Source organism: Otolemur garnettii, unplaced genomic scaffold (genome assembly GCF_000181295.1).
Source record: "Otolemur garnettii isolate 467f Iridium unplaced genomic scaffold, OtoGar3 scaffold00002, whole genome shotgun sequence".
Classification (NCBI taxonomy): Eukaryota; Metazoa; Chordata; class Mammalia; order Primates; family Galagidae; genus Otolemur; species Otolemur garnettii.
Window position 1 is genome coordinate 23,760,533 of NW_003852397.1, and position 14,737 is coordinate 23,775,269.

Below are 14,737 nucleotides of genomic sequence, written 5' to 3' on the forward strand. Positions count from 1 at the left end.
AGATCAGAGGATGATACAGGCTTTCTTTATAATTTACTTTTAGTAAATTTCTAAGAAATTCCTGATGTTTTAAAATTAAAACTATTGCTTCTAAGGATTATGTGAGTGGTCTCAATTGGTTTGACTCGGGAGAGAGGTAAAGATTCATATTTTTGTGTCTCAGCAGTTATGGAATGGATTGACTCACAGAGATGTTTTCTTTCTTTTCCCTCCGTGGGAGGAGAAGTTTCTGTTAAATGGACCAAAAAGCTTATGGAGCTTCGAAGTAGGAAAATCTTTGCTGTTGGCATTTCCACACAACTGTCTGAAGTACTCTGCATTTAACTGAAAGGGTTTTTTATTAGTTGTTAGTAGCCAGAGAGCCCCTTCCCTGGTAATTGATAACAGGTGCCCTGTGCATTTCCACATACCGGGATCTAAATGGCAGCTCAGAGAGAAATATTGATGAGGAGCCTGAAAATTAATGAGACATGAAAGCTTTTGACTCTGACTTTGAGATGCAATTTGGTATTTATGATGTGAAATTACTTGCCTTTTTTAAAATAGCGAAACAGCTGGTCTGTGTAGGAGAGAGGTTCGGTGATGATTGAGAAGAAAAGCAACAGAAATTTAAAATTGTTCAAAAATATCATAGAAAGTCGTACTACCCAATTCAAGGCAAAATGTTCAAGTTCACAGACTGTAGAAAGGTGCCCCCCGCAAAAAGAATACGATCGCTGCTCTGATGTGGAAGCGCATGAAGAAAATAAGTGTCCAAAGCTGCATAAATATTTGCACCCCTGTGTGAGTGTGAGAAAGCGTGTGTTTTATGTTGTGATTGATAGGACGGCTTTCATGGCCCACTTTGAACTCTTAGCAGGAACTTGGGAATGTCCTGAGGGTCTGTCTGCCTTTGTAGGGCAGAAACTCTGTTTTCTTAGAAAATAGTAAAAACTAGTTTGTACTTGCTTTGTTGTAAGAGTCCCTATCGTTTATGGGAATTGGGGAACTCAGTAGAAAAATCACAAACTTTCTCATATACCTTATGAAAAACGCTCAGGGTTAGTTCTACGCTGTGGCCATTGTTTTCTTTTTCTCCTTCGCCTTCTCTTTCTCCTTCTGCTCCTTCTGAGCTAAGGAGGCCATCGTTTGAGGTACTTGTAATAAATGGGCGATGAAATGTGCAGATTCTGGTGAAGCAGTTTTATTCTAATGATTTACCTACTGAAAACCAAATGAAGTGAAGGCATGTCTGACGCACTGTGTCATGTATTTACTTGAAAGCGTTAAGGTCGGCCTGTTAAGAGAATGTCCTGATGAAGTGCAAGGTCTGGAATCCGTCATTGAAGTTGTGTGATGGGATGGGGGCATCCGATTGCTATTGTCATTTAAGCCAGGGACTTTGTAGAACTAAAAAATTGTCAAATAATATAAATGTACATAGGTGTAGCCTATAAAATTTGTTAAACATTCTTTCACAGGAATGTCAAAAGAACAGCGAAAAAAGCAGGAAAATTGATAAAATTTGTGCAGTAGAGACAATGATTTTAATGCTTATTGAGGTAAATAATTTGTTTAAAGCCACACTGCTGGGAAATGCTCAAATGTAGACATCATTTCGGCTCTTTTCCCTTCTGTATTCTATAGTTTGCTTTTGGTTTTATTCTTAAGAAACAAATATATTTTAATGTGAACCATGTGTTTTGAGCAGTGCTGGCTAACCTTCACAAGTTCCTCTCCTGATTTTTCTCAGCATCATCCTTCCAGAATCCCTCTGAATTTCTGATGACATTTTAAAGGCACTCTTTATAAAACTCATTCTCAGATTGCTTTCCAGAGACATTGTGCAAGTGCTGAAAACACAAATATTTCACTTCACTCAGATATTCCAGGTAGCAACAATTGTTATTTTTCTATTAGAGTCATTTCATCTGATAAAAATAAAGAATAAATAATATTTAAGTAGTAACTACTTCGTATTTTGGGGTTAACTCTTAATTTCCCCATTCATATACTACTATGTTTTAATAGATATATTGACCCGTATGTATGCACATGGACAATCCTATATATCCATAGATGAGTATATATAGTTCTTTTTCCTCATTTTACACAAATGAGAGCATCGCGTATACATTATAAAAGCATATCATGGTATGTTTCAATATAATTTGAAATGAATTCCATAAGAATGGATAAAAAGTTTCCTCTTATATGTAATTTATGTTTATCTTACGTATATTGAGATATATTTGGTTAATTGTATCCCATTGAATGGGTGTGTTCAGATTTGTTCGCAGCAGTGTAGACATCTTACACTGGCTCTGGTGCTACCCTATATGGTTCAAATTCTGATTTTACCACCTACCATCTTTATAACTTTGAACGAGTTATATAATCACTTGATGCTTCAATTTTTCATCTTTAAACTTAAGGCATTAATAACAATAATATTCCTACCTTATATAAGACTGTATTGAGAGTTAAAAGAGTTAACATACACAAAGCCACATTGCAGGGTACTTAGTACTTAGATATGAGTGTTAACTGTGACTTCCGTCATTGTCATTCTTGGTCCATCTCTTAGCAATCCCTATTGATGAACTTGAGGGCATTTTCAATATATTTTGTTTAACTGTGAACATTGTTACAGTGAATAACCATGTGCTCAGCTGTATCTCACGTGCACCAGTATAACTGTTGTACACATCTCTAGAGGTGAAATTACTGGGCTGTTTATAATTTTAACAGGTTTTGCACCCTTGGCCCCATAGATTTTATACATTTTCCTGCCAATGCATGAGATACTTCTTTTCCTAAATCCCTCTCAAGTATATTATCAAACTCTGGGGGTCTGTGCCAGTCCAAGGGGCAAAAAAATGTTTTATGTTGTTTATCTCTTGTTATTAGGGAACATTATATATTGTCATGTTTCAAAAACAGTAGTGTTTTCCTTTCTCTCCAAGCCTTTAAAAATCAAATTAACAAAACCTATTCTAAACTTACCGAATCCACAGAATGATTAGGGGAAAAAAAGAGATAATGTTTAAATCGATTCTACTTGCCTGATATAGAATATGAAGTATAGGTTTTGCATATAAAAATCCTTAGGTGTTTAATTCCATGTTATACATAAAATAATTTAAACTGCAGAGTAAATTTGCCCTAATCCCAGGGCAAATGTCTGGGCTAAGAATGGACAGTGGATAGGGCTCAGCATAACCACATACCATTGCCTTATACTCACATGATGCACACTCAGGGTGCTTGTGTGCGTGTGAGAGAGAAAAATGGAGAGAGAGAGAGTGTGTCTTTAGGAGGAGTGTTTAAAAAGATGAACATAAATCTGGATGCATCCCCAAATCCCTACGGTAACAGTGTGACCTTGAACAAGTTAACCTCTGTGAGTCACAGTTTCTCCCATCTATGCAATAGAATAATAATATGATTTTGGGGAGCTTAAAATGATGATGATGATGAGTACTTTAGACATTCTAAAGTTCCATACATTGTAATCAACATGTAATCAATGTTGGATTTGATTATATAAGGTTCAGTTATTGGGTCCCCTTATTTTTTGAAGCCTACTATATATTTATATGTCTGTATATCCCCCAAATAAAGAAGCACATACTTTTGTTTTCAAAATTTAAAAAATCCCGATTATACTAATTCATTACAATGATATGGTAGTCATGGAATCTTGCTCTGGGCAGTTACGAAATCTTGGAGATGGTTTGACACAATGACAACAATAGCCCCAAAATAATAACAGCTCAACTTTACTAAACATTACAAAATGTCAAGCACTATTCTCAGTTATGAGATGAATCCCTACAAGAGCCCTATTAGGCAGGTCGTTACTGTTCTGTTGTATCGTCTCCCTTTCCCAGATGGAGACTTGAGACAGAGAGATAGAATTCACTCTGGTCACACAGAAGCAGTAAGTAGAAGAGCTGAATGTTTTACTACAAAAAGGTCCAGTGCTAGAAATATACACGTACTCTTCCCCGCTACACTGTACTCTCTCTCCTATACTGTCTGCACAAGGATTTTTCTCTTAATGAAATGTGTTGCTCTGTCCCATATGTTTTACCACTTAAAATCACCGAGGAAGGAGCAGGTGGATATAAAGCAAATTACCATTTTTGTTCTCTACAATAGAAATCGCAAAGTAGCACGGTAGAATTGTGAGTTGCCCAGTGCGATCAGATCTAGCCCAAACTCTCAGCATATTTAGGAATTCCTTTTCTATCATCCCAGACAGATCGACCTCTGTTCATATATCTTCAGAGATATGAAGACCCGACAAGGTACCTCACTCCATTTTCAATAATTCTAGGTATTCGAAGTTAATGTTTATATAGGATGAAAAAAAGAACTCCTCCAACAATTTCTTATTTGGGTTCATTTTTGCACTATAATCAGCAAGATTTTTTTCTATTATACTTGATAGATCTTCAGACGGTTCAAGAAAACTATTATATTTTGCCTAAGTGTTCTCTTTTTAGCGTTCAGTGCCCCATTACCTTCCCAGACCTTTCATCCAGCTGTTGGGGCTGTCAGCATCCTGGTCACACCTCTTTGGGTGAACTCTAATTTATCAACTGCTCTCTTAAATGGTGGTGTCAAGAAGGTGCTCTGGATGTGCTCCGACTCACTGTGATTGCGATTGGATTAGTGTTTCCTTTAATCTGTACACTATGCCTCCTCTTAATACAGAAAGTCTGTTGTTTGGCCATGTATCATAACATTGAAAATGTATTTATAACTTATAAAATAGGTATTACTGGGTTCTGGAGTTTGCCCTATTATCCTAACATATAGAAGCTGGTACAAAGCCATGCCGTATAGTTGATTTATGTGTGTAAATCTCTAAATGACAAAAATATTGATTTTTTCCCCTTCAACCGCAGATCAAACTTCCCACATGCTAAAGCTTCCTTATCTTAAACAAACGCATTTGTGGTTCGCCAGTCAGCAATACAGTACAGCATCTGTACGTAAGCTTGAATCACCCAGATCCTCAAATAGATATATCTTCCTAGGGTCTGTTTCTAGGACTGATAAAGATAAAAATAGAGAAACCAATGAAGACATATTTCAATGACTGTGAGGTATCTCATATGGGTAGTACAGATTTATTCCCATTTTTATGCCTTCCCCATGCATAATACATTGAGATGATGTATGGTGTTGCATCTGATTAAAATTCAGCAGATATTTATGCAGGATCTACTGTCTGTATGGTGCTGATGCAGAGTACCAAGGGAACATTAAGACAGTACGATCGGAATTTTTCCAGCACCGGGATCTCTCCCCCAAATCCTAGAATTGTAAAGTGCATTTAGAACCATAAAATAAAACCATTGCCATTAGGCTCTAGGTGTAAAGTGTTTATGGCACTTTAATTTTGAAAACTATACTTATTCAAACAGTACGCCTGGCAACGCTTTTGAATCCATAGAATGTGATTGGTACCAGGTGAAAAGTTTTATGTGTGTTTTTGTATTTCATCTTCAGAACAAACTTCTGAAGTTCCAGTTCATCTTCAGAACGAAATTCTAAAGTGGGTGTAATTCAACTCATTTTAATGAAAATTCACTGAGGCTCTAAATAATTTTCTCAAGGGCCATATGGGACTTAAAGGCAGAATCAGGTCTGTAGAAATCTCCCAGAATGAGCTTAATCTTTGGTGTGATTTATATATGACTCCAATATGAATATCCATGTCAGGTAACTAGCCCAACTCTTTTACTGTTTATTCTGGAAGAAGACACTTGAATGTATTTTATCACCTTGTTGATTCTTCTCTGGAGTGTGACTTAGTATCCATTGCACCTTTGGGATTCTTTTCTTCAAGAATTCACAGCCAGCTTCTACTGCCGTAATAAAAAATCACCTGCAGAGTTCAGGAATGAGGGAAGAGAGAAAAGAGGAATAGTGATAGATCAGTCACACTTAGCAACTTAGCATCAAATCAAAATAGTATTCCAAGGATAGTGTTCTGGTTTCTGTTTTTGTGGGAAATAAGTTGACTGCTATTTCAAAATGCCCTCCATCTGAATAATGCAACCTTAAATTAATTAAACTCATTTAAACATACAGCATTTCAGGCTGCATTCAGGGTTGCTGAATGGAGGATTGCCTACAGGATTGCCTACATTCTGTTTTCAACATTTTTGTGAAATGTTCAAATGTGAGATAAAGGGGGAAAGGTTGATGATAAACATAGATCAACCAAGGTAGCAAATGCCTTTAAAAGACAAAAATCCTTCAGCAGTGAGATAGAGGTCAACTAAAATTTTCATTCAAAAAGAGAATGCAGATACTGTGTATCTCTTTTTGCAGTGTTCCTGTAAATTTTCCACAAGGATTATACATGTTTTTATTCATTTGTCATTCATGTGACGGAAGTGTGTTTCTCTCTAACTTTCTGGAATTTGGATTAAAATGTATCCTGTTATTTTCATCAGTGTCAATATCATGAGTGTGCATTTTCCCATTTCCTTGGCAGAGACCTTGAAAAATTTTAAGCTCCAGTCATTAAGAAACTTATGTGTATATAAAGCCATAACTTCTGGTTTATTTGAGTGGATCAAGGTTTATTTATGCACTGCATGTATTTTTTTTTTTGTACTGAACATACATAAATTAATTCAGTCCTTCGTAAGAGTTCTAATGGAGTGTTCCATCCAAACATAAGTAGATGGAAAACAAACAGCTGTTGGGGTGACCCTGCTTTTGAGTCTGTGCCTGATAATACAAACCAGTTGAGAGGGCTTAGCCACTGCCATGTACTCACATCTGTTGACATTGTACTAATCAACTCAAGATTTCATCAGTGTATGTTACAAAGTAGCAAGTAGTTCTCTAAATCAGAAAACTTAAGGCTCGGCTCCTGTGGCTCAAGTGGCTAAGGCTCCAGCCACATACCCATAAGGTGGCGGGTTTGAATCCAGCCCTGGCTGCCAAAGAACAATGACAGCTGCAACCAAAAAATAGCTGGGCATTGTGGCAGGCTCCTGTGGTCCCAGCTACTTGGGAGGCTGAGGCAGGAGACTCGTTTGAGCCCAGGAGTTGGAGGTTGCTGTGAGCTGTGATGCCACAGCCCTCTACCCAGCGGGACAGCTTGAGGCTCTGTCTCAAAAAAAAAAAAAGAAAAGAAAACTTGAAAGGAATATAAAATACTATTTAGCTAATGGGGTGCTGTCTTTCTAAGCCCTGTAGCATCTTTTCTGTAATGTTGAGCAAATCTATGCATAAGGTATGTATATTTTTATGTGCCCCCAAATGGATCTAAGAATGTGTCTAAGATATATGAAACAGGAACAAAAAAAGAAAAGTGAATCCATTTTTTGTCTTTCAAAATTTGGCCTACCTCCCCAATTTTTTTTTATTAAATCATATCTGTGTACATTAATGCTATCATGGGGTACAGAGTGCTATTGCTATATACAATTTGAAATACTTTCATCCAGCTACCTCCCAAATTTTGTTGGACTCCTTGTTGTAGAACCACTGATTATCTGGTTTTCAATTACAACCAGAAAGGTTCTTAACTGATCAGCCCTTCAAATTCTATGTGGTTTGAATCATAACTGGAAAGTATAATTGGGCCTTACTTTGTTACACAGGCGACAGAAAACATATGCTGAAGATAGCTTGGTGTTACTCAAGTGAATAAACAATTTTACAAAAGATCCTTGTGAGACACGCACATTGGTCTTCAACTCCTCTGCATTTGTCTCTCACCATTATTCTTTCTCCCTCTGCCAATCAAAACACTACGATGTTGGCTTTATCAACGTGGGCCATTCTACGTAAATATTGGCTAGGAGACAGTTTATGGGCATTTGGGCGTTATGGTAAGATATGGGAGCATGAATGAGTGGGTAGTTCTCTGTGGGTAGTGGAAGGGTGATCTACAAGGACACCAGTGGGTCCATCAGTGTTGGTTACTCTGAAGAAGTAGTTCTGGTTGTCTAGCCACTGTCCTTGGCCCACTGACATTCATACTTTTCATTGCTACTTTGCATGCTTCTGAAAGTTAGAAATATTTAAAATATTTCACATCAAATACAGAACAGTGAAAAATGAACCTATCTGGTTGGTTGGATTGTGGTAGTTAAGTGTAAAAGGAAACATTAGAAACATTTCAAACATTATAAATTAACTTTTCTCAACCAGTTCTAATGATTGCGTATGTGAAAGGGACATCAATAAACACTGGTAAAACTGTCTAACCAAAAGAAGAAGAGGAAGAGGAGGAAGGAGGATGGAAGGAAGGAGAATAAAGATAAGAAGGCCACAGGGCACGGGTAAACAGAAGAGCAGGCAGGGGAAGAAGGAAGGGAGAAGTGGACGTGGACAAGCAGGATATTCCCTCAGCTTTTCTCCTTTGTATCCCTGGACTATGTAACACAGTCTCTTGCCTTCTAAACCTGCATTTCTTGGATAGATCGACTACTTCTAGGCCATTTTCTATGCATTCGAGGGAATGCAGCTTGGAGGCTTTCTGTGTCAAATCTGCCTAATTCTCTTTTTTTCTGTTCTGTTCTAATAATTATAAAGCTTTGAGAGAAACATGCTCTTATCTGAATATTATAAATGCACTGAAGAACATAACAAAACCTTGAAGTGGAGTACTGTGTCCTGTTAAAAGAAAGCTCCATGAATAGAAACGCTCAGAAACACTTTCACGGGCGGGATACCTTTTTAGAGTGTAAGGCTCTGGGGCTTTAGAATCTAGAAAGATGAATCACATGCCCTGTTTGTGATATGAAAGGGCAATTGACAGATCTGTTTAATCTATCCTGCTCGGTATTACAAAGCTCTCTCTTCATTTGATTTTAGTGTAGCCCTCCTGAAATATTTGCTCTGGTAAGCAAAAGCAAATATTAGGTTTTACACTCCATTTAGTGGAATAACAGTGATGATAATTTGGCATCAGAGAACCAAATATTCCAGGCTTATTTCATAAAAAGGATTGCCTCTACAGATATGTCATCCTCAATAGGTTATCCTGTCCTCCACCCCTGCATAGTTCTTGAGATTAGAATGGGGGGGGGGGGGAGAGACTAGAACACAAGTAGCCAAATACTAAATACTCTTATTAGCTCACTTTTAGGAATTACCTTGAGCCTTTTCTACTCATGAGGGAAAACTTTCCCACCTCATTAAATGTTACGTGCAATGTATGCCACGCACCTTCTAGTATTATGTGTGACATGAGGTTATGTATTGCATAGTAACTATAATGTTATTTGCAAACAAGCTGTTCTTTTCCCTGAAGGTAGGATTAAAACAGGTACTCATGGGAGGCCGCTCCTTGTGTTGTTCTTTTTTTAATGGGGTGAAGCCGAGGATCAAGAATGGACGGCTCAGCCCTGAACCATCTCCAGGAAGGGAGGTCCTTTTTCCTTACAATGCCTTCTCTATCGGCTGCTGGAATCTCCCTGAAGAGAATTTCCCTTAATAGATACGGAGACAGAGCTAACAGAGCAGGCCTCTGGGGTCCCTTATGGCACGGAATGAACTATTCTCACTAAATTCACTTTCTCTCTGTATTGAAAAGGAATACAATTTTCATCTCTGGTAAATGTAGTCTAATCCATCCAGTAAACATAAGCATTGCCTCAAAGTGAACTGAAATTGCCCTTCTACTGGTGGAAAACACACCTTGCTCTAGCCAATAGAAGGATGGCAGTTTGGTTCCTAAGTAGCAGGAGAAAATGCAATGTTCTATTGGCTGAATGTGCCATGCTTTTTAAAATTACAGAAGTCAATGTTGTCTTCAAAACGAACTAATTTCAAAGTCTCAAAGATAGCATTAATCAATTGAGTCTGCAAAGTCCAAAACTGGGGAAAATTAAAGCTCTGTACAGTAGGCATGACTTACCAATATCAGTTACGTTTTTGTTACGGTTCTTCAATGAATGTTAAGGGATGAATTTGTTTATACAGAGCTCTATTTTTTCTAGAAAACTTTAGCCCTCTCACTTGCTGTGGTGGCTACTGACTGTTCATCAGAGTTGGAAAATATCACTAAAAACACTTTTTTTCTTCAGTTTTATGCCGAGTGAGTTATCAGCCAGGCAAACAAAGAAATGTGGCATTTAAATGGTCAGAGAGCTATGGGGTGAAAAGTCTAGCAGGAAAATTAGTTTTAAAAAATATAAGTAGTGCTGGGCATGGTGGCTCATGCCTGTAATCCTAGCAGCACTCTGGGAGGCTGAAGCAGGTGAATCCCTTAAGCTCAGGAGTTCAAGACCAGCCTAAGCAAGCAAGACCCCAGCTCCACTAAAAATAGAAAAATTAACCAGGCATCATGGCGGGCACCTGTAGTTCCAACTACGTGGGAGGCTGAGGCAAGAAGATCACTTGAGCCCAAGAATTTGAGGTTGCTGTGAGCTGTGACACCATAGCACTCTACCCAGGGTGACAGAGTCAGATTCTGTCTCACAAAAAAAGAAGAAAATCTAAGTAGCAGAATGGATAGATACAAAAGGAAGATCGATCAGAAGTTCCCAAACTTTCATAGAAATAGTTATAATGCCTCCGTAATTTTTTTTTCAAGTGCCTTCTTGACCACAGTTCTATTTAGTCAGTAGTTAGGACCAAACAACTCAATAAATACTTGTTTTAACAACTCAGTAATTATTTTAAAAGAAAATGGACATAAACTCAAAGACAATGTTATAATTTATTTTCTTCCTAAATTACCACAATTACTAATGGGATCTGATGTCTATCGGGCAGTATACCTCCTCTCAAACCTGAATATCAGATTGGACAATGCTACCCTTATTTTCTGTTCCACACTGAATTTTGTACAGTACGTCCTTTTTTTAATTATCGTGTCCGTGTTTTGAAAACCTTGCTTAACAAAACATGACTGACATGACCAAAAGGGCAAGTCAAAAAACAAGCCTCAAAAATTTGAGAACATTTTTAAAAGGAACTTAGCATTGTCTAATGGTAAAATTGTGAGCTACTTGAAGCTAGTCATTTGCGCAGTGTCCGACAGATACGTGGTCTAGTTGTGTTTCCTTCAAACATTTACCATAGCCCACCGTGCCTTTGTGCATTCGCTGGAGCACTCTGGGGCACCCCCAGGTCTTTGAGGGTATTGACATTACACAGAAACTCGAGTGGCGTGTTGGATCCCAGAGCCACCGAAGAGTCTTCATTAGGCAGGTGCAGCAATAGAAGTACTAGTCGAAACTTTCTCCAATAAGAAGACTAAAGTCAGGGAGATGAATTCTGAAGTATGATGAGGCCTACCAAGTGTGAAGGACAATGGCATTGGAAAATTAACCAAGAAGTGCTTCAAGAGAAGGGGTTGAGGGACTGATCAGAAATAAATAAATAACTGGGGGGTGGCACCTGTGGCTCAGTTTGTAGGGCACTGGCCCCATATACCAAGGATGGCAGGATCGAACCTGGCTCTGGCCAAACTGCAACAAAAAATAGCTGGGCGTTGTGGCAGGCACCTGTAGTCCCAGCTACTTGGGAGACTGAGGCAAGAGAATCACCTCAGCTCCGGAGCTGGAAGTTGCTGTGATGTCACAGCACTCTACTGAAGGTGATAAAGTGAGACTCTGTCTCTAAAAAAAGAAAAAGAAAAGAAATAAATAATCAGTTAAAAAAATAATATGTTGTACATAGGCTTCTAATTTAAAGTAGAGAAATATCACATATAGCTTGAATCAAGCAATCAACTGGAAAAAATGATCAAATGTAGTTTCTGGAAAAATCTGGTTAGGGAGATTCACTTTAAGTATGTTGAGTGTCTGAGATGCATTCCCCTCAAAAGTCGTATGTTGAAGTCCTAATCTCTAGTACCTCAGAAAATGACTATATTCAGAAATAGGATCTTTAAAGAGGCATTTAAGTTAAAATGAAGCCATTAGGGTGGGTCCTGATCCAATACAATGGGTATACTGCTAAGGAGAGGCCCACAGAGCACAGACACACTCAGAGAGAGTCAGCCAACAGTGAGTGAGGAGAGAGGCTCCAAACAGCCAGCTCTGCCATCACCCCCATCATGGCCCCTTCCCGCACTGTGAGAAGATAAATTTCTATTGATGGGCCCTCAGTCTTTGGCCCCTTGTCGTGGTGGCCTGAGCAAATTAAATCTGTATGCAGAGACGCAGCACAGGCAGGATGATACAGGTGGAGGAACCAACTATAAATATTTAAGCCAGCCAGGTGTGGTAGCTGACACGTGTAATCCAGCACTCTGGGAAGCAGGGGCGGGAGGATTGCTTGAGCTCAGGAGTTAGAGACCAGCCTGAATAAAAGTGAGACCTAATCCCAGATACGTGAGTTTGCTATGAGGTAGGCTGACACCATGACACTCTAGCCTGGGCAATGGAATGAGACTCTAGTCTAAATAAATAAATTAGTAAATAAACCAATAAAATAAATGTTCAGGCTGTGAGTGGGGAATCCAGATGGAATGATAACCAAAAGAGAATGAGAAAGCCACTTAGAGAAACCCATCACTAAGTGTAGGACAAGAAAGGAATGTAAAAAAACTATAAATGAGGGGGCGGCACCCATGGCTCAGAGGAGTAGGGCGCCAGCCTCATATGCTGGAGGTGGGGGGTTCAAACCCAGCCCCGGCCAAAAACTGCAAAACAAAAACAAAACAAACTATAAATGAGATGGAGGTACAACCAGGGCAGGAAAAGGAGTATGAGGAAGGCTTATCGTACCAGAAGACAAGGGAATCAAGAATCGTAAGACTATCATATGTCACAGAAAGATTAGGAATGAAACTCAGCATATGCCCTTTAGTAACTGTGCAGAGCGAGGCCAGGGAGGATCCCAGCAAATTTGGCAGCTGGAATGTGGAGGCTCAGATGGATGGAGAAGGGGCAGAATTCTCCATCAAAACCTATAGGAACGGACAACTTGTGAACTGAAAATTCTCAAAGTTTTTCCCTAAAAATAGTCCTCAGAACACAAAGTGCTGTCTTGTAATGGACTTGTTATAAAGTCTCTCGTCCAGTGGTGTGTACTCTTTGGGGAAGATACATTAACTGGAAACAACGCTCGGAAAAGCTTAATTTTAAGGCTTTAATTGAACAGATTACTTTATGGAGTTGAAGGAAAAATAGAAACAAAGGAATTTCACAACAATAGGTTATTATTCCTAGGGGTTCAACGTCTAAATTACCAGATGAGATCTTAAGCAATCCTTTTAAAACTTACTTCAATAAGTAGTTGACTAAGTAGTTATTCAGGTCTGATCATAAATATAGACCTTTAGGGTAAATGAAGAAGACCGTGCTTTCAATATTGTGCAAATGGGTGTTTGTGGCTTGGGGAGAAACTTCTGGTAACAGCATCGCGCATTGTATTTGAAATGGTCTGTTTTTCACACAACTTGGGGGAAGGTAAAATAGTGCACTCATGAAAATGTTTAGGTGATTCAAACAACGTAATAATAATTCCAAAGCACAGATATCAAAGATATATGAAAGAATTTGGGGCAAAATTGTTTTGGGAAATAGGAGTTAACACAATTTTTCATTACTATGACTACTATTGGCTCTCAGCAGAATCGGGGGGTTTATTTCTACCCCTTAGTTCCTATTTTATACCATCACTGACCTACATTAGGCCCCTTTCTATTTTCTGTATATTTGTTCCTTTTTCCTCCTTTCCCATCTCTGATTCTTCTCTCACATTATTTTATGTATTATATGACTTTATAACTATTATAAATAGGTATGAAAACTACCTTAGCAGACCAAATATTCTTCATCGATAATCTTAAAAACTGGGACCTTCAAATGACACACACTTTGACTCTTCTTATTGACAAAATTAGAAATGGCCCTTAATTCAAAATTTCTTTTATTGGGGTATATACAATAATTTCATAAATTAATTTAAGTTTATGTTTTTCTTGTTTCAAGAAAAATAATAAGATATAATCCAAATTTTAAATAATCAAAACATATTTGGAAGCCCAACAGTTTTGGAACGTTATAGAGCTATCCGCCAGTGTACTTCTCAAACTTAATCTCTCCCTTCTATGGAATAATTACATTAATTTTGAAACTTCTAAATGCTGCGGTTCTCTTGGAGATATATAAAGCGTTTTTTTTTTTTTTCTACTACCTTTCTAGGTTCTTATTACTGAGAAAATGTGCAGCTGATTGGAGCAAGCATGCTATGTGAAATTGTGAATGCTTATTTTAATAGAACCCAGAATCTTTTACATAGGTTCACCCCTCATTACTCACAATAATGCCATGTGCTATAGTCCAGGCAGATATTTATTATTCTATATATGAAAAGACATTAAAGTTGGGCCATTTCTCAGTCAAGCAGGGGAATAGAAGTTTTCAGAATTTTAGTTTCTTATAGAGCACCGCGTAATGAGCTCTTCAAAGACATCGGGAGTTGCAATTTAAAATCCCGTTTAATCAGCCACGGACAGCTCTGTGCCATTCCCCCTGGAACAACTCTGCGTGGATTTGGGGTTCCTCCTCCTCTATCCAGCACACTGCCAGGAATTGCTTTCTGGTCAGGGTCTGCTGTGAAAGGCCACAGACAGCCAACCCCTGCAAAGCTGGGATCCCGGCATGTCAGCACAGAGCCAGCAGCAGAATACAAATCACCAGCTTTGTTTTGTGACCGTCTTTATTTACAGTGCTGGGGTGGAATTTTTAAAACAGCACTGCAACATTTGCATTAACTGTCACTCAGCACTTCCATTTTGATTCCTGTCCTATAAATG

General features: G+C 38.4%; 1 protein-coding gene across 2 annotated transcripts in view; it reads left to right on the plus strand.

Annotated features, from left to right (window-relative positions):
• LAMA2 (laminin subunit alpha 2) overlaps positions 1-14,737 on the plus strand; it is a 614,120-nt gene that overhangs the window by 331,503 nt on the left and 267,880 nt on the right. The gene's annotated exons all lie outside the window — the stretch shown is intronic.